The sequence below is a fragment of the Dasypus novemcinctus genome, chromosome 17, assembly GCF_030445035.2.
Source record: "Dasypus novemcinctus isolate mDasNov1 chromosome 17, mDasNov1.1.hap2, whole genome shotgun sequence".
Classification (NCBI taxonomy): domain Eukaryota; kingdom Metazoa; phylum Chordata; class Mammalia; order Cingulata; family Dasypodidae; genus Dasypus; species Dasypus novemcinctus.
In genome coordinates this window covers 22062164-22081026 of record NC_080689.1, presented here as the reverse complement: position 1 = coordinate 22081026, position 18863 = coordinate 22062164, and positions in this window count along the sequence as shown.

Genomic DNA, 18863 nt, shown 5'->3' with positions numbered 1-18863 from the left:
ATTAAATAGGTTTCATTTCACCTTCATTTTGAAGAATATTTTCACTGAGTAGAATTCTAAATTGTATATTTTATTTCAGCAATTTGAAGACGCCATCATTTTGTCTTGCTGTTATTCTTTTGAATATAATGTATTACTCTGGCTTCTGTTGGAATTTTTCTTTTTTTCTCTATTGTTCATCAATTTTACTATGATGTACCCACATTCATTATTATTCTTTGTGCCAATCCTAGATGGATCACTACTGAACTCATTTTCATTGTGCTATTTTCTCTTTATTTTTGGACATACAGTCTTGATCAGACATACTTTCTATTATTTTTTTTAATGCCAGATATTGGGTATGAACATTAATAATGGTCTGGAGTGATAGTAACTTCCTCTAAGTAGAATTTCATTTTATTCTGCTAGGTAGTTATAGCATTGTCAGTCCTGTTTGACCATCCTAGTATGCCTATTTCTTATTTTCTTTACTCCTAAGTTTTAGATCATTTGGGGTGCCCATTGAAATTCATGACTCTACCTTTGTTGGTTCTAAACTCCAATATTTGTCTCCTCATCACTATGAGGTTGCCAAAGTCTCATTTTATATTTGGATCTATTAAAACCTGCTTCTACTTTGTTTCTTAGCACTTCAGCCCACACAGTTCCAGCTTAGTAACTAGAAAATTCCTCAGGGACAATTGCATCCCAAATGGTAGGCTTATTTTTCAATGGTCCCTTTTGCTCTTTGGTAACATAAATCTTGTATTATTTGCTAACACTGAACCTAATTATTTTCTCCTCAGCCCTCTGAGACTGTTGCAAGCTCTAGATTGCTGATTTATGTTTTGCCTCCATAACCATGAAGGTAACTGGGAAATGCACTGAAGGGGTTAAAAAAATATTGAGAAGAAGGTCTGGCTCATTCAATGCCTTTCTCTCCTCTGGAGGATGTTGCTCCCCAAGTACTGCCAACCTTGATTAATCTTTGGTTCCATTACATAGTTTGCTTTATTTGCTCCAGCTTTTATAGATGCTATTGGTGGGGGGCTTAGTCTGATTACAGTCCCTCTGTCATAGCCCCAATAGCACTGCTGTAGGATTTTTTATGTAGATCTTCTACTAGGTTAATAAAATTCCTATTTTTTCTTAATTTGTAAATATTTTATTTAAATAAATTTAGCTAGCAGAGTTGAGTTTTATCACCATTTGATGCATGTGTTGAGATTCTCAAAGGATTTCCTAATTTATAATGTTTTATTCTGTCATGTAAGCATTTAGGCACATAGCTTCCGCAATGGTGCATTAGTAGGATACATCTTAATTATCATTTATTATGTATTTCTGTAAATGGCTGATTTCAGATTATTTTCTTTAATTTTGCATTCATATGCATGTGTGAAACCAACTAGCAATTTTCCTTTCTTATAGCATTCATTTCTAATTTGGTTATCATGATTGTGTTTGGCTTATGCAACAAGATGGATAATGTTTCCTATTTTTTAATTGTCTTGAAGTATTTGTATAACACTGGTATAATCTGTTCCTTAAAAGTCTGATAAATTTGTTTTATAAATCATCTCAAGTATTTTACCATTGAGACATACTATTTACTGTTCCATGTCAACAGCAGGGATTAATTATCCCCTAAATTCCTGCTAGAATTTTGCAGGGAGACTTTGAAAACAGTCCTGCCTGACTCCAAAACAAGGTCACTTCCCTCTACCTAATGTTGCCTCTATAAAATAAGAATAGCAGGATCTAGTTATAGAGTTCTTTCAAAGACATATTAAGATAAAGCACATGAAATATACATCCTATAGTCATGATTTCTCATATTTTCCAAACAGCTCTGAGAGCTTAAATCTGATTAACCACATGGGGGGGGGGGGGAAATAAAGGCTCAGTGAGGTTAAGAAATTTCCTCCAAACCACAGAGCCAGTTAAAAGAAGAACTGGGATTCAGATATGCCCTTGTCTGACTCCAAGGAAGACTCATAACCACAACACTCTTCCTTTTCCTAAGGCTTTATAGGGTTGGCTCAAGCTCGAGGCAGCCAGCAGGCCATCAGTAGTGTGGCTGGCCTTAAAAACCCATGTCTTTAAGATGGCATCATGGTGCAATGGGAGAAAATTAGACACAACTGCAAAACACTGGATGTCAAACTTACTAATTGTGGAGTTTTAACCAAATGAATTGACCTCATTTCTTTACCTACAAAGTTTAACTATAAAGTTCAGATATCCCCCCAACTTTCTTCCTTAAACATTTCGTTTTCGGGATTTTTTTGTGTAAGATGGAAACAATAATATTTAATTTATATATGAAGTGTAAGAATTAAAAAGGGTTACAGGAAGGAAAACACCTGGCAGAGTTCCTGGGCCATAGAATTATTTTGATGAATGTCGCTGTGTGTTGAAGGACACTGAGAAGCCAAGGAACATCATGAGAGCATGGAAAGCCTGAGAAGCAGATGGAGAGGAAGAGGGCATTGAGAAGTGAGGGGCAAAGAACAATTTGTCTCAGAAGTGTCTTCACCTAGGATTGGCCTGGGCATGAGAGAGGTGCCTTCTGTCCCTGGTTTGTGGGGTGGAGGGAGATAGGGCAGGAGTGGGATTGCCAGCACCCAGAGCTCCTGCACCTGTGCCCCATCCCTCACTGGTCTATGAAAATTAATCTAATTTAAATATATATATATATATTTAACTGTGTTTGTCTACATCTTTAAAAAAAGCATGAACTATCTGACAAAATTCTAAAACGTTGTTAGAAAAAAGCCCTTTGTTATCTACTTCCATGAATTAAATCCTAACAAAGTCAACAACAACCCTCTTGGAAACAATGTGCTTAAATGAATGGTTTTCCTTATCAGGTTACATTAAACAAAATGTATGCAAGCTAAAAAGTAGGCATCATTATCCTTCAAACAACATAATAACTGGTGGCAGCTCTGTATCCAAATGTAGCTCTTCCTGATTTACGTAATCTATAAGATAGAGCATGGTGTCTGAGGAATGTCTGTAGCAAAACTAGGGAAATTCTTCCAGGGCAACAGATACCCTATCCCTCCCATTACGTGTCTTAGTGGAAGTATTCTTGTAAGTCCAGATCAAGTGTTTTTTTTTTCACATCAAGGAAGATGAGTTATCAAAACAGCCTTTGAAAAAAGCATCTTCATACATGGGCTTAAAGTCTAAAAGGTTTTGTGAAATTGCGCATAAAACTGGTTACGTAGGAAGCCTTTCTCTTACCCTGCCACACAGCCTGAGCTTCTTCAATCCTATCCCCAAATTGGTAAATCTGGGAGAAATGTTTATAATTTTTCACAGGAAGTAAGGCTTCCTTATTTTGGGTTGGTGTGGAATCAATTCTCAGTTCATAATACAGAATACAGGAATATCCACTTAGCTATCATTATGCTTTTTTTCTGCATAGCACTTAAGATTATTTAAAATGTTATTAATTATCTCTTTCCTGCTAGAATGTAAGCTATGGCTATGTAAGAATGGAGATTGTTCTCTTGCTGCAGTGTATCTCCAGCATTTGGAAGAGTGCCAGATGCATTATGGATGCCAAAAAATTAGTGGATAAATATATATGTGAAGGGTTTTTTACCTGTTCCTTATTGTGGAGAAATTATCTACATATTTCAGAATGTTTCAACTCATTCTTTTTCATTTGTTCTATATATCTGAGTTTACTTTGACTCTGTAGAGATTTATACATGGTTCTCATTTCACGAATGTTTCAGCTACATGTTTGGTAAACACTTACTGAGCACTTATGGGCAATAATCATTCCTTCTGGAATGGTTCTTCATAAAAGGTTGAGTAAGCGAACAACTCCAAATATTATCACGAAATGATATAGTCTCCTGTAGTAACTCCAAATATTATCACGAAATGATATAGTCTCCTGTAGTTAAGAGTCTGGTGCCCAGAGTTGGGAAATCCAGCTAAATGACACCCCTTAGAAAATGTGACTTTGATAAGAGCATCCTCAGGATGCTTCATGAATCTGCTCATAGTAAGTAGTGTGGCAAGTCCCAGTTCTTAGGTTACAAGAATAAGTACTGTTTGGTAGCTTCCTGGAGATTTTCTTAAGACTCCTCAAGTACAGTTTTTGTCTCTTCTTGGTCTGTTTATCTCTTTCTAAGTCCTGCTTCCTAGAATGTGATGCCTGTACAATGAGATCAAGGAGTGTACCCGAAGAAAGGTGAAGGCTTTCAAACTGATGCTGGATAGTGATTCTGAATTTCCTAGTAGACAAATTATAGTGGGAAACAAGAGTAGTTAAAGTGTTCATTGTCAATGAAAGAAAGCAAATTAGGATTTCTGGAGAAAAAAAAGAAAATTCAATCACAGAAGATACTTATTTCTTTTTAAAGATGACAAAAAAATATTGACTCAAGAGGGTAAGGGTGAAAGCAGCTATGACCAGTTTCAAAAGCCTAAACAATTGGGACTGACCATGGGTAGTTCTCTGATCACCTGCCATTATAACCAATCTGTTTATCATTGCAAATAAATATTAGATATGAGTATTTGAGGGGTTTATATATAGTGTGTGAGTGTGTGCACTGTATGTTCACATTTGTGGTAATTAAAATGAGTCAGGGAAGTACAACAGTCATAGTTACCTTGAGTGCTGGTAATTGTGCTGAGAAACCCCAGAATGTATTAATTCTGAAAATACGCACACATACACACACTCGTTCAACAATATGAGAAAAGCAAAATCCTCTTTGTTCTATGATGATCATGAAAACTGTATTCATGATAATCATAAATTTTCATTTAAATCACAAGAATAAATATTTCCTCATCCCCCTGAAGTAAGTAGGCGATATAGGTATTAGAACAACAGACAATAACTAAACTAATCCAGGTTTCGAGATTTTGACAATTCAGGTTGTAAAATTATATATTTATCACACATGAAACTTTCAAATATTCGGATGTTGTGTTCATTTATAAAGACCAAATGGTTCCCATACAGTTTGGGAAATTTCTTCTCTCCCTTTCATTGATAGATAGATAGATAGATAGATAGATAGATGTATATATATATATATAATTAATATGCAGGAAAGCAGCTGGTTTGCAAAACTTACATTTATTAAGGAGGTTAATTCTAAAGGAAATTAAATTGATTGTTTCTATTTGAATTAGAACCACGCAATATGATGACATGAGTATTTGTTTTCTTCTGGGACTTATTAAAATGCTCAGAATAAAATCTGTATATCAATTATTACATTCCTACTCACATTCAAAACTGGTAACCTGATTGGTTGGGGAAGTGCTTCTTCTTATCACATGCAAAAAGAAGAGACACTCCACGCAAGCCAGCAAAACAATAATAAATCTGCTGAAAACCTTTATTTACTCTCCCCCATCAACAATTTTGGAAAAGCCTTCCACAGTCTTCTCCATTTGATTTCAGCACAAGAAGCAAAAAAAAAGGTTCTTTGGGGAGAAGTCACAGCAGTAAATCTAGAAACTTCTATTTACCTCATTAGGAAAACACACACACACACAGTAAATAAGAGAAGGAAGCCCTTTCCCCAGAGATAGCTACATTCACTAGTTTTGGACAAACCTAAACATGCACATTCCAAATTGCCATTCCTTTGTAATGTGCCTGGCTTGTCCACTGAGGGATAGAGTAAGACATCCTTTCAAGTCATAGAATGGAAGGGGTCATCGCTTGCTGAACTATTTAAATGGATAGAGTAAGACATCCTTCCAAGTCATAGAATGGAAGGGGTCATCGCTTGCTGAACTATTTAAATTTTAGAATTACTCAAGAGATGCTACAGGCACTGACAATCTTAGAGAATCCTGTTTCTCTTGTATTATGAGTGATGGTTGATTCTTCTTTATCTTGAATCATTGCCTATGACATGCTGGCACCTGCAATGCTAGAAGAGCTTATATCTTCCCCAGGCATCCAAGGATCATCATGTACACATATGAGCATAGGCGGACATTATTATGCTAGGAGTTGCCCTGTAGTTTTGGCACAAGGCTACCATCTTGGCATTTACATAAAAGAAACAACATATGTTTGCTTATTGTTCTTCAGGGACCTGCTTCTGCCAGAATTCCTGGACTGGTCAGCCAGGAGTGTGAATATATGATGGCATATCCAACTCTGAGAGTGTATGCTTGCCCATCTATTTCAGTCCAACTGTTTGGTATAACAAAGGAATCACGTGGCTGGGAGAAAGGGAAATTCAGGAGACTCTGAGCAGCATTCTCTGACAGATGGCTTGGGTAGTCCTTCTCCATGATTGGATGACTGCACAAGAATTTTCTTAGCCTTGACTTTAACAAGCTCATTAAGCCCACTGAACACCACAGATGTACTCAGGGCATACTTGGAGGAAAAAGAACCATGGCACCCTAGGAAACTTTCAAACCCAAGTTTAGGTAATTCTAACTGGGATTTTTGACAAAACATGATTCTCCTAAATTCAATCTCCTGTTCTTTAAAATGGGGCAAATAATATTTGCCTCATTTATCTCATTCAGTTGAAGACTAATCTTTTGTGGGGGTTGGTTACCAAATTACTTTATTTGAAGGAATGGCACAAATGGAAGAACTTGGTGGATGTAGATACAACTTAAAGAAACTGTAAACCCAACAGCATGACTGCCGTGGTGAACACATGGTCACCAGTGGCTCTGGGGAAGCCGGCACAAGGTTTAGCTCTCACCATCACTGTTTCCCAGTGAGTGCTTGTCAAATGACACTCCACCAAACCACAATCCCAGGGGCCTCCATCTTGCACGGATTGGTTATGTAGTCACCCAATTCTTTGAAGGGTTTTACTTGCTCATTCAGGTAACTGGTCTCAATGATTCACACAAGTGGGAGTCGCTTTTTTCAGTGGCCAGTTTGTGGAGTTCCAGCAGTGACTGATTCATCCTTTTTTCCAGATGTGGTGAACATTCCATTAAGTTCATTCCAATCTCCCAGTAATCCAGTTCTATTTTCTTGGTATCCTGAAGAAAGATTATGCCACCTCCTTGGTTCTGCAGATTCATAGTTTCTCAGCATGTTCCATCTCATGAGATTGGTGAAGAAAATATTTGGTAAAGTTCCTCAAAACCACATCATCACAGTCTAAGTAGTAAGACATTGACAGGTAGACATAAGAAGCATAGATCTCCAGGTGGCCTGAGTCCTGGTAGGGGGTCTTGCACACCTACGATGGGGATGTGGTAGTCCTGGCAGGCCATGGAGGACAGGTGGCAGTGGCAGCTTGGTGCTGGAGCGGTGGTGGAGGGCGGCTCTGAGTGACTGGCAGATGGGGGCCAGCGCCAGGTTGTGTTCAAGCACTGTTGAAGCAGGATATCATAGTGACTCTCCATGAAGATGTCTGGTCAATATTCTTTAAAATTGAGTAACATATGGCACAGAACTGTAGACATTGCGGGATAGGTTTTTATAGCCTTTTACCACAGAAAAAGTGAATGCTTTAACTTAAATGAGAAGATGGGGGAGAAAAATAAGATGGGAAAACAGGAAAAGAAGGGAAGAAAAGTGGGAGAGTGCCAATAAATTAAAGGAAGAATAAATGCTTAGATTCAAAAGTGGAGTAGTAGTATATGCTCAGTCGTAAGTATTTCAACTTTGCATTTCCCTAAACACTTCTCATCTTCAAATGAAAAGAGAGATGATATGAGTAATATAATTCAACATAAATCCATGTAAGGATTGAAGGGAATATTTTTTTCAAACATGCAATTGAAAACTGGCAATTCTTTGTCTTTACAGATGAGACAAATATAAGAAGTAAAATTTTACATCCATTTATTTTAAGACATTTTGCATAAAACCAACACTATTATTGGTGTTCTTTGGCATATACTGGTGGTTGAGGAATGTGGGCACAGAGCCTGGTTCTCATGAAGAAATCTCATATCTCCAGAGGCTGACATTTAGCAATTTTGTTTGTTATATGTTCCTTGAATTGCTCAATGGACATGAGGCTTTCGTAAATAAAAACTTCATTAAATTTGAAATTTGGTTGTATATTTGAGATGAGGAGGTGTGGCAATCTCACAATATCATGGCCTTCAACAAATAAGTTTGGTTAAATATATGGTTAAAGTCAGGATAAATCCCTTGTTAAGTTTCACTCTCTATGTTAGGAAGGTGTTTCATATAATTAAAATACTTATAATATACTCCTTTGTTTATCTACAGGGAATAATCAGGATAAAAGCAGCATTTTTTTCTGTGCAAAATTGTAATTTTCTTTACCTTGGTTTCCATAGACCCAAATTAACCAAAGTAACTTTTTGATACATATAAAATTTAAGTTTATTCCATTGAAAGGGAAAACTGTCTTCTGAGTCAAACAGCCTTGCATTTTTATCCCTAATTCAGCAAGGTACCAACCAGGGATATGAACTTGGGCAGGTAGCAATCACTTTCATTTAGCTGAAGACTCCTGTGAGGACTCACCCAATCCACTTACCTCAATTACACGATCACATCTCCATATTCAATTCCTTTTGTTGCATTACATCATTTGTATATCTGTGTATGTGTTCATCAATATCATCCAGCACATCTGGAATTTAATACGTACTACTTCTTTTCCTCTTCTACTGAAGGATTCTAGTAAGAAAAAAATACTGAGATGTTCTAGTCCTAAAATATCATTCTACCCTCTTACCTGACCTTTTGTTTTCCTTCAAGCTCTGGATATGAGTTTTTACATTCTCATTTCATGAGGCCAAAGATACTATTTATCCTATGTGGGAATCTCAATAAAATTTATCTAAACTATAGAGAGTTAACATTGGATGATGGACCTATATTAACTGTTCAGGTGCTATGAGTTATGTTTCAATAAAAGCATCTCCTAATCATTCCTCTGCACTTTGATCACTGATACATTAACATTTTACTTGTAATGGACTTCACTGAATCCATCCTAACCAAGAGCACTGCTTTGTGAGAAAACAGGAGGTTAACCAGGTGACTTTTTATTGAAATATTAATTCTGATCTCTGTGTGTATGTGTGCATGTGCGAGAGAGAGAGAGAGAGAGAGAGAGAGAGAGAGAGAGAATGCATTCATTTCTATTGGGGTGTGGCTAGGTATGGTTTGGAAAAGCAAGAAGGAATAAGGAAAATAGGTTGGAAATGTAATCAGAAAGTAACATCAGTTACAATGCTGTTTGCAGAAGAAAAGCTCTGATTTTAAATCTTATTTCTGTAGTTTATTCCACATAGTCTTCAGTAATTATGTCAATACTCTTAGCCTTGTCTAGATCTCTTCCTGGCTTCTCCACTATTTTTACATTTTCCCTCCCAGAAACATTGGGTTACCATGTCCTCCATTGTTTATTTTTCATAAATATGACTGAAGTGAGTTAAAACAAAAACAGCAACAACAAAATTTACAGCTCCTCCTCATTGCTCTCCAATCCACATGGGAGTTTATTCACTTATAGTTTTGAGGCAGGGAAAACATTAGAATCAAGCCATCATCAAGGACATGCTTTCTCCCAGAGGACTGTGGCTTTATGAGGCTGGTTGCCAAAGATCCTCACTTCCTTTGACTCATGACAAGGCACATGGGGGTAGCTCCTGGTCTCTTCCTTCTCTTCCAAATTCCATTTCAGCTCCTTGTTTCCTGTGGCTTTCTCTCTCAGTCTAGAGTTCATTAATTTATAAAGGACTCCAGTAATAAAGTTAAGAGCCATCCTGACTGAGACATCCTTAACTCAAGTAACCTCATCGAAAAGTCCTACTTACAATGAGTTGACACCCACAGGAATGAATTAAATTTAAGAACATGTTTTTCTGGGGTACATATAGCTTCAAACCAATGCAATTACTCACTTAAGTACAGCTGACTATATGGTTAATGGGATCATTCTTATCTATATTTTTGCTTAGGAATCTCTACTTCGAAGATATTCTCAATCTAGACCTTTCTATAAAAAAGTCAATACTTATTAATTCTTCTTTTAGTTGAAATCATTTCTTAAACCTTATAATGAAATGGATGCACTGCACTATGTTGAGCACAATGGAGAATATAAAAATAAATAAGATCAAGGATTTGCCTTCAAAGACTTACAGTCAAGAGGAAGACAGACTTGTCTTGTACATGACCGTTTAACATAATTCCCTAGAGAGTCTATTTCATATAGTTATATCCTTATGCCTTCTTTCCAAAGTAAAATCTAGCCAACCTCATAAATAATTCATTATAATGCATCGATTTTTCCAAAATTTTAAACAAGAACTCTCTGGAGACAGTAATAACCCAAAGGGATAACACCAAAAGAAGAAATTTCAGAAACTCTGGAGCATTGTTTACAGAAGTTTGGGGTAGATGACTAACAAACTGGAATTCCTCAAGTGGTATCCACAATTTTTGTCTCCATATATGCTAACCCTGATAGACCATTCACAAATGGCAATCAACTAAATTTTGATTCAGAAGTCATGACCCCACTGCCTGGGTAAGACAGAGGTATTGCTTTAATATTTACCATTTACATATAATTAACAGTGTTTGGTACCTTTACAAGGTGGTATTTCAGGAGAAAAGCAGTTCTTATGTGGTCTGAATAATATCAGACATTTCTCATTATTAGTATGCAGGCTTTAGGTTAAGGAACAAGGTTGCCAGCAGACCTGAAGATGTGTTTAGAATACGTGCAGTGGTGAGAGCCCTTTCATTGATTCACAGCAGTTACAATTTTTGCTTTTATTAAGCTAAAGCAATTGAAGAGAAAAGATGCATTTGCCTTCCTTTAGGGAGAAAGTGTGTTACTAATATCTTAACCCAAAGCCAAAATATTGAATATATGCAAATTTGCCCTTTTACAATATGAACTAAATTGTCCGTCTTCACACAAATGGGAAAAACACTCTCAAGGTCATGTTTCCTGAACACTTTATTGTACAATGACAATTCGATGACCTTTTGAAATACAGATATATTACGATCAATTTGATTTGTTTAGTCACTGGTAACGCTATCATGGCCATACATACAAATCAATGAGATGAAAAGAAAAAGAAAAAAAAATAGTCCAACTCAACTATTTAAATTAATTATAATCTCCATGTTGGTAAAATTCATGTAAATATCTGAATAATCTGATTTTTTTCAATATTCTCATAGACATTAATGATTTAAGTCTGATAATCTTCTGAAGAGAAAATAAGATGAGGGAGACAAATGTCTTCATGGCCTTTTCTGAAATAGCTAGTAATTTGAGAAGAATTATATTAGTAATTTAAGAATAAGAATAATTCTCTAATAATGTGAGAATTAGAAATATATACTAAAGGCTAGATTGAGACTATTTCCTAAGTGTTGTACTTGCATATGTTTGAACGTAAATTAAAGGAACATTTTATGGTGTAGATCACATGATATTTAACACAGTAAAAGTACTACCAAATAATTATTATCATTATAACAAGAAGAACTCAAAATGAGTAGTATTGGGGTCAAGATGTTAAAAATATTTTAATAAGACATTAAGAAATATAAATATTTGTGCTGCAAACATATCTTCAAATATGAAAATTTAGCATTTTCTTTTAGTGAGGTTTCAGGATTCGTTACCATCTGAGAAGGTGTCTAGGAATCCCTTTGGTTCAAAAATAACTCAAAAATCTGCAAGAAAGAGGGAGAATCTGATGAAAATGTATAATGACAGTTTTTTTTCCAGATTATAGGAGCAATAATATCTATTTTAGAACTTTCGTATTGGTATAATTTTCATTTGATTTTATTGTATTGGTATAATTGCATATATATTTCCTTCAGCTATAGGTAGCCACTATTAATATTTTCATTTTATCTTTTCAAGGCTTCGGATATAGTTAAAACACTATGATAAATTAATATAATTTTTCATTTAAATGTAAATAATAGAAATTTCCTTATCAAACAAGTTTTTAAAACAAATACGAAGAGATTTCACCTTATGTTTTCTACCAGCAACTGAAGAACATATACCAACTTCAATTTTGGTTTAGATTAAAGCAGCATTCTTGATCCTTGTCACAGAAAGCTGATAAAAAGTCATTTCCATTCCTGCATGTGTAAACACACAAAACTGTAGGAGTTGTGGAAATGCAAGGAAAGTAGGATGAAATCCAAAAGCATGTCATAATAATATCCTTGTAATAATCAGTGTATTTAGGTTTGCAGTTCATCTTTAGGAAAATGGTTTAGAAATTGTTCAACTCAGTAAGATAAAATCAATCTCATTTTGTGCTTCTTGTACAGATGTATCACTCACATACTATGACAGGATTTTTCACAAATATGGTTTAATTTAATCTTCAAACAACCCATATAAAATAAAATATTTCACCTATGTTAACTCTTTGGGTATGAATCTTCAGTAAGATTCACAGCAATTTCAGTTCCCATCAGCCAAGTACCATATGAGGCATTTACTGTGAGTTTGAAGTACATTAACTCATTTAACTTTTAATCTCAAAAACAATATCATGGAGATAGATATCTACCCTATTTTACAGAAAAAGGAGGCTCAGAAAGATTAAAGTACCTCGTTCAAGATCATACAGCTATTAGATTGAATGAGTTGTTATTATTCAATCTCTGTTCTGTCTGATGTCAATATATGTACTTTCTCCATTAAAGCAATTTGCTGCATCACTTTCCTGAGATGTCAACAGGGTGGGAAGCTCTCTGCTCCATAGGATGTAACAGTCTCCTGAAAAACAGAAATCAATTTGCTTGCCTGAAATTCTATTCTCCTAGCATGTCCTCTTTTATTATTATTTTTTCTTTTCTTGTCTTTGGATCTTCAAAATATCTAAATATCATACATATTATTTTGGAATATGAACTATCCTAACAAACAACACCTATGAGTGGAGAGAGACAAGGTATTATGAGTAACTGACTGCAAAATGAAAGGAGGTCCTTACGAAATGGAACCAACAAGAAGGCTTTGAAAGTGCATGTGGGCACCAGAAAGAAGGAGGACACCAGAGATGCAGTTGTCCATTCTGCAATGACTCAGTCATGTGTGTGTATATGTGTGTGTGTGTGTGTAGACAGATGAAGCAAAATGGAGACTCCAGAGCATTATTTAGCTAGACAAAATGCACTCAATGCATAAAATAAATTACTTGGACTTGAGACTTTCCAGAGGGGCCATTTGCATGAATCTCATTTATTGGTTAATCATTCAATCATGTATTTCCTACTTTGCCTGGGTGAGCACAATCTGAAACAAGGCGGATGATGTGCCACTCTGAAAAAAAGAACAGTAATAGGAAACCACTGCATGAGATACTTTTATCTATTGGTGTTGCTATAAAGGCACCAGTAGAGGTTGTATTTTTTCTTCATTTCTAAGCTAACATCTTTCTTTTTTTGCCATTACATTTTTGTCAGCCATGTCTTATAGATCCCTGTATCTGCCAACATTTGGGTGCATCAAATAAATTTATTGTTCTTCCTGCTATTAACTTCTTCTCTGCTTCCCTGATGTTTCCAGACAAAAATGTTGTTTTAATTTTCTCCTCAAATGTTTCTAATGGATTTTTTCTATGTTGATTTTAAAGATATATATTTTAACCTCAAAATTGAAGACCTAGATATATCAATATTCTAAAGGTTAGGCTCACATAAAAAGCTTTTACAGATTTCTCTTTCCTTAAATGTTATTAATAGTGTATGGGTAGAACATGAAATATCTACCGGTACCTATCTATCTATAGATCTGCCTAGCTATCTGTAAATCAATCAATCTATCTATCTATATACACAGAGATAATACAGGTTATATATGTATTATAAAAACAATATTGGAAATTGAAAATAATATTTCAGTGAAATTTTATATGCAAAGACTAACATGAAAGATTATTCAGTTATTTTATTGAACCACACATTATTTAATCCCTGTTATATCCAATCTATAAAATGTTTTATATGAAGCTAAAAATAGCAAAAACACAAATGTATTCTGAAGCAGAAGAGTTTTTCTGTTGTAGTTCTTTTTAATTGTTATGTAGTTGTTGTTGTTTTAATTCAGTCTCCACTAAAATAACCTAGGTTGGCAAAATATTTCCAAAGAAACCAAAAATATGATGAAAAAATTAATCTGAACAATCTGTTAAATAAACCAATCATCAACCATCTTTTTAAATTTTCATTTTAGAGGAATTTATTGAGTACTTACTCCAGTCTTAGCCTTTATGTGTACATTTTGGATGGGCAGTTACAGTTGAAAAATAAATATAACACAGGCTTAATTCTCAGGGAGCTGATAGCCTAAAGTAGTATTTGTTAAGGTGTGTTCTTGCAGCTCCTATGTCAGCGCGAATGAGGTCTGGTTAAAATGCAGATTTCTGGGCACCAGCACAGACCTGTAAAATCAGAAAGTAAAGGGAGTCAGTCATCTAAAAGGGAAATGAACATTTCAGTTTTAGGAATCAATGATTTAATGGGACAGTCATATAAGAAATGTCAACCATACCACATGGTGAGTCATGTGCTGTGATGAACAAAAAAGCAAAGGGCTTCTGAGCAAGACACAGGATGAAAGAAGACATCCCAAATTAAGATGTGCCAAGTGTGTGAAGGAAAAAAAATCTATTTCTAATTTACTGATGAACTCACAATGAATAGATCCTTCACAAAGCTTAAATGTCCCAGAAGAGTCATAATGTATTGCTCTATACTCTTAGAAAAATTTCCTCCTGTTTTAGTACCTGTATAGTTTCTTATGGAGTGGAAGTTTATCCTTATGTATGATTTGAGAAGTGAATATTTTTATTGCAATACTACTGGTAATTACAAACTGTAGATAATTTTCTAAAAGGCCAAATAGAGAAGATTGGTTGGATAAAGTATGGGGCATAGATGCAGTAAAGCACTATACAGCTATAGAAAATAATGAAGAAGGCCTCTGAAATTTATGGAGAGGTGCCTAAGAGATATTAAGTGAAATAGTAAACTTTAAAAGAATATATGCATGCATATTAAATGTACCCATACCCACGCATGTGCACATGACCTGAATGAAATTCAGAATGTTACAAAGTTTCATGTTAGAAGTAAAACATATCAAGCATTTAATTCACCAATGGACTGAGACCCAGAGTCTAAAAATGACCTATTCCAAGATCACAGATTAACTCAGCAGCAATAACTTCCATAGTCCATCACCTACAGTAATGGGATGAATGAGGGAAAAACTAGCATGGGTCCTCTTGGAGTAAATATTTACTACAGATATCTTTATTTTTCTAAAGGTCAAGATAAAAATGTTCTGTCCTGCCATACTTGCTGGTGGCTGCCTTAGCAAAAGAATGACTTACTCATAGTTCATCTCATCACACTGGCTAGTTCCAGAGAGTAAATAAGGTGGATGATTCTGAAAATGCAACCAATAATGGTTACCATGGGAGTCAGATTCACCTCCAAACTATGAGATACAGAATCATTGCAAATGATGTTCTTCTCTAGATAATCATTTATTATTCTGCATATTATGTCCATTTATGTATTTTCCTTCATACTTCAATTCAGAGACAACATGTGAAATTATAGTACAGACTTAAAGTCTGTTGTTATATTGATAACTCTTTTAGATGCATATAAAAATTATTCAGAGCATACCACAAATTCATTTTTTTAAAAATACTCTCAACAACACTCAGCATAATGCAATTCACAATACAATGGTAGACTGTCTTATTTTTCACTGTGCAGTAATGGGAGAACAAAGAGATAAAGCCACTCAAAAGATTAAGGGATAACATAAATTCGTTCACCATGGGTGTGATTACAGTAATTTTTCAGAACTTCAGTCATCCCAACATACTTACAATGCCTTTCTTATGACTGTATTTCCAAATAAAAAACCAATTTTCCACTAAATAAATGAGAGCACAAAATTGACGTACTGATTTTAAAGGATGCGGGGAGATAAAATCCATTCAATGTATCAAGCATGAATTAAGAAAATAACACTTTGTGTGTATGTGTGTGTGTGTGTGACTGAGATAGAGAGAGTAAGCATGAACATGTAACCTGTGTTCATTCCTCTTCTTTCCTCAGGTGATACCAGACATAGAGAAGAACGAGGGCCCAAGGGTAATGCTACAAGGATTTGTCGCTCCTCTATTCTACATACCTCCAAAAACGTACAACTCCCTTATTGGGTTCCAGTTCCTTCCTTCTCCAACCAGGATGACAAACCATAATTCTCTAATCTATAAGGCAAAATCTTTTCCCACAATCTCTCTCATAATTGATAGCAGTTACATAGTTTCTGCCTTTCTTGACCTGCTTCTGCTGTGCAGAACCAAGATTTTAAGTTTTACATACTTGTTAACAAATATACAATTATCTTACCATCATCTCAAGACTCAAGCATTCTTTAAGCAAACCTACATGGCTGTCTGAAGCTGTATGTACCCCAGAAAAACATGTTTTTAAAAGTAATCCATTCCTGTGGGTGCGAACCCATTTTAAGTAGGACCTTTAGATGAGGTTACTTCAATTAGGGGTGTCCCCTGCGTAGGGGAGCCCCATGTGCAAGGAGTGCACCCGTAAGGAGAGCCGCCCAGTGGGAAAGACAGTGCAGCCTGTCCAGGAATGGTGCTGCACACAGGAGAGCTGGCACAACAAGATGATGCAACAAAAAGAAACACAGATTCCCGTGCCGCTGACAACAACAGAAGCGGACAAAGAAGACGCGGCAAACAGACACACCACACCGAAAACAGACAACCGGGGTGGGGGGGAGGGGAGAGAAATAAATAAATAAATCTTTTAAAAAAAGAAGACAGCCTGGACCATCTCAATTAGGGGTCTTAGTCCCATTACTGAGATTCTTTACAAACAGAATGAAATTCAGATAAAGAGAAAGCCACAGGAAGCAAGAAGCTTCATCAATGGAACCCAGAAAAGAGAAAACCTGGGAGATGATGTCATATGCCTTGCAATTTGACAGAGAAGCCAAGGATTGCTGATAACCAACTCCAGAATGTCTTAGTCTTTGGAGAGAAAGAATTGCTTTTATGATGCCTTGACAGGGACTTTCTTTTAGCCTCAAAACTATAAGGAAATAAATACTCATTGTAGCAACCTAGGAAACTAGAACAACTGCCTAAATGGTCTGATCTCCTCGGGAGACCATATACTGTAGTATAAATACAGGCACCTTGTGTGTGTTTTCTCCTGTACATAATTGGATGGCACTAGCATTTAAATCTGCAAAATTCTATTTGACCTACAAAATTTACTTCATGCAAAAATTAATGACTATCAGTGCAAATACCCTAAGTAACTGTGATTTCAATAATACATTGTTACTATATAGCATTGAACTTTATGTTCTTAAGATAGCAAAATACAACATAATAATTATTGCATGTTTTTCAGTAGCACCTTTATGGCTTTCTCCAATTAATCAACAGAGAAATTATAGATTATTGGAGAAAACTCAGAGATAAACTGCCAAAGAGATAACAGGACCCTCAGCTATTAGATGCATGATTTTCAACAACACTAAAGAGTGCTGATAATTGTCCATCTTCCTTTCATTATTGTCCTCTTGCCTTGATATCCCTGAAGTATTTCTTAATTGCAAAGGTTTCCCACATAAAAGATGATCTGGGTCCAATAGTGTAGTATGGAATACTCTGGGAAAAACAAGCCTGGGCAAAGGAGTTTGGGAAGAATTCAATTGGGATAAATAGGTTTGAGAACTACCCATATTCTGCTGGGAATACATGAAAGGGAGAATTATGGAGAGAAGAACGTTCTAATATGAGGGAAATTCATGCAAATTCTGAGGTTAGAAAAATAAAGTGAATACGGCTTCAAGGGTCAACAAAGGTGGCCTAATGAAGAATGCAATCAGTAAATTTCAGTAGCAGCTTAATTCACTGTGGCCCTCTGGGAAGCTACCAATGTATTCAGAATGGGAGATGGGTTTAGTACCAGTAATATCCAGCAACAGGATTCAGGGACAACCTGTAAGAGACTAAGATTCAAAACTAACTGGGAAATGGATAAAGCAACAAAATAATTCCATGGCCAGATGCAAAAATTAAAAAAAAAAAAAATGGTTGTGTTGAGAACTGCTGACACATAGATCACCAATTCCTAAAGTCAGTAATTAGTCTCAGAGTTGAGGCAGAGACAAATCCACCCAGAAAAATAGGCTATATCTGTGGTTGACATATGACCAAATAACAATGGCTATCTATTTGCTATAATGAATATTGTGAGGCTGTACCCAACAGTGGTGGAAAATTGAACTGTGATAGATCTAGAAAGAAATTACACTGAGATTGATTGAGACTATCAGTCATAGGCATGAGAAGCATGAGTCAAAGCTCATGTAGAATGTTTTCTCCAGTGCTGAGCTAAACCTATAGTGGAGGTCATAGGGAAGGCTTAGCTCACAAGGTCTGAAGGTTGCAAGGGTAGAAGCCAGATAAGCTTCTAAAATTAATCTTCCTCATTAGGGGTCTCTCTCTCTCTCTTTCTCTCTGATAACACTTCTTTCTGCGTTTCTTTTTCAGTGGGGCATTACAATTAGCTTAGCTGTAAGTGGAGACTTTCAGAAACACTTATGTCTGGAATAAATTAAAAGCTAATCCTAGGGAATGCCAAGACTTTTTTCTTAATTGCAGTGTTTGTGTATAATAAAATCCTATTTGCTTTCCTCTGTAGACTTACAGTAACAGGGTGCCACTGAACTGGATGTGTTTAATTATTTATATACAGGTTATTAGTGTGTGGTTAGTGAGTCTATATTGAAAGTTATACATGCCAGCAACCTGCAGTGAAGCTAGGTAAGGTAGTGTTCTTGCTAAATTATTAAGGT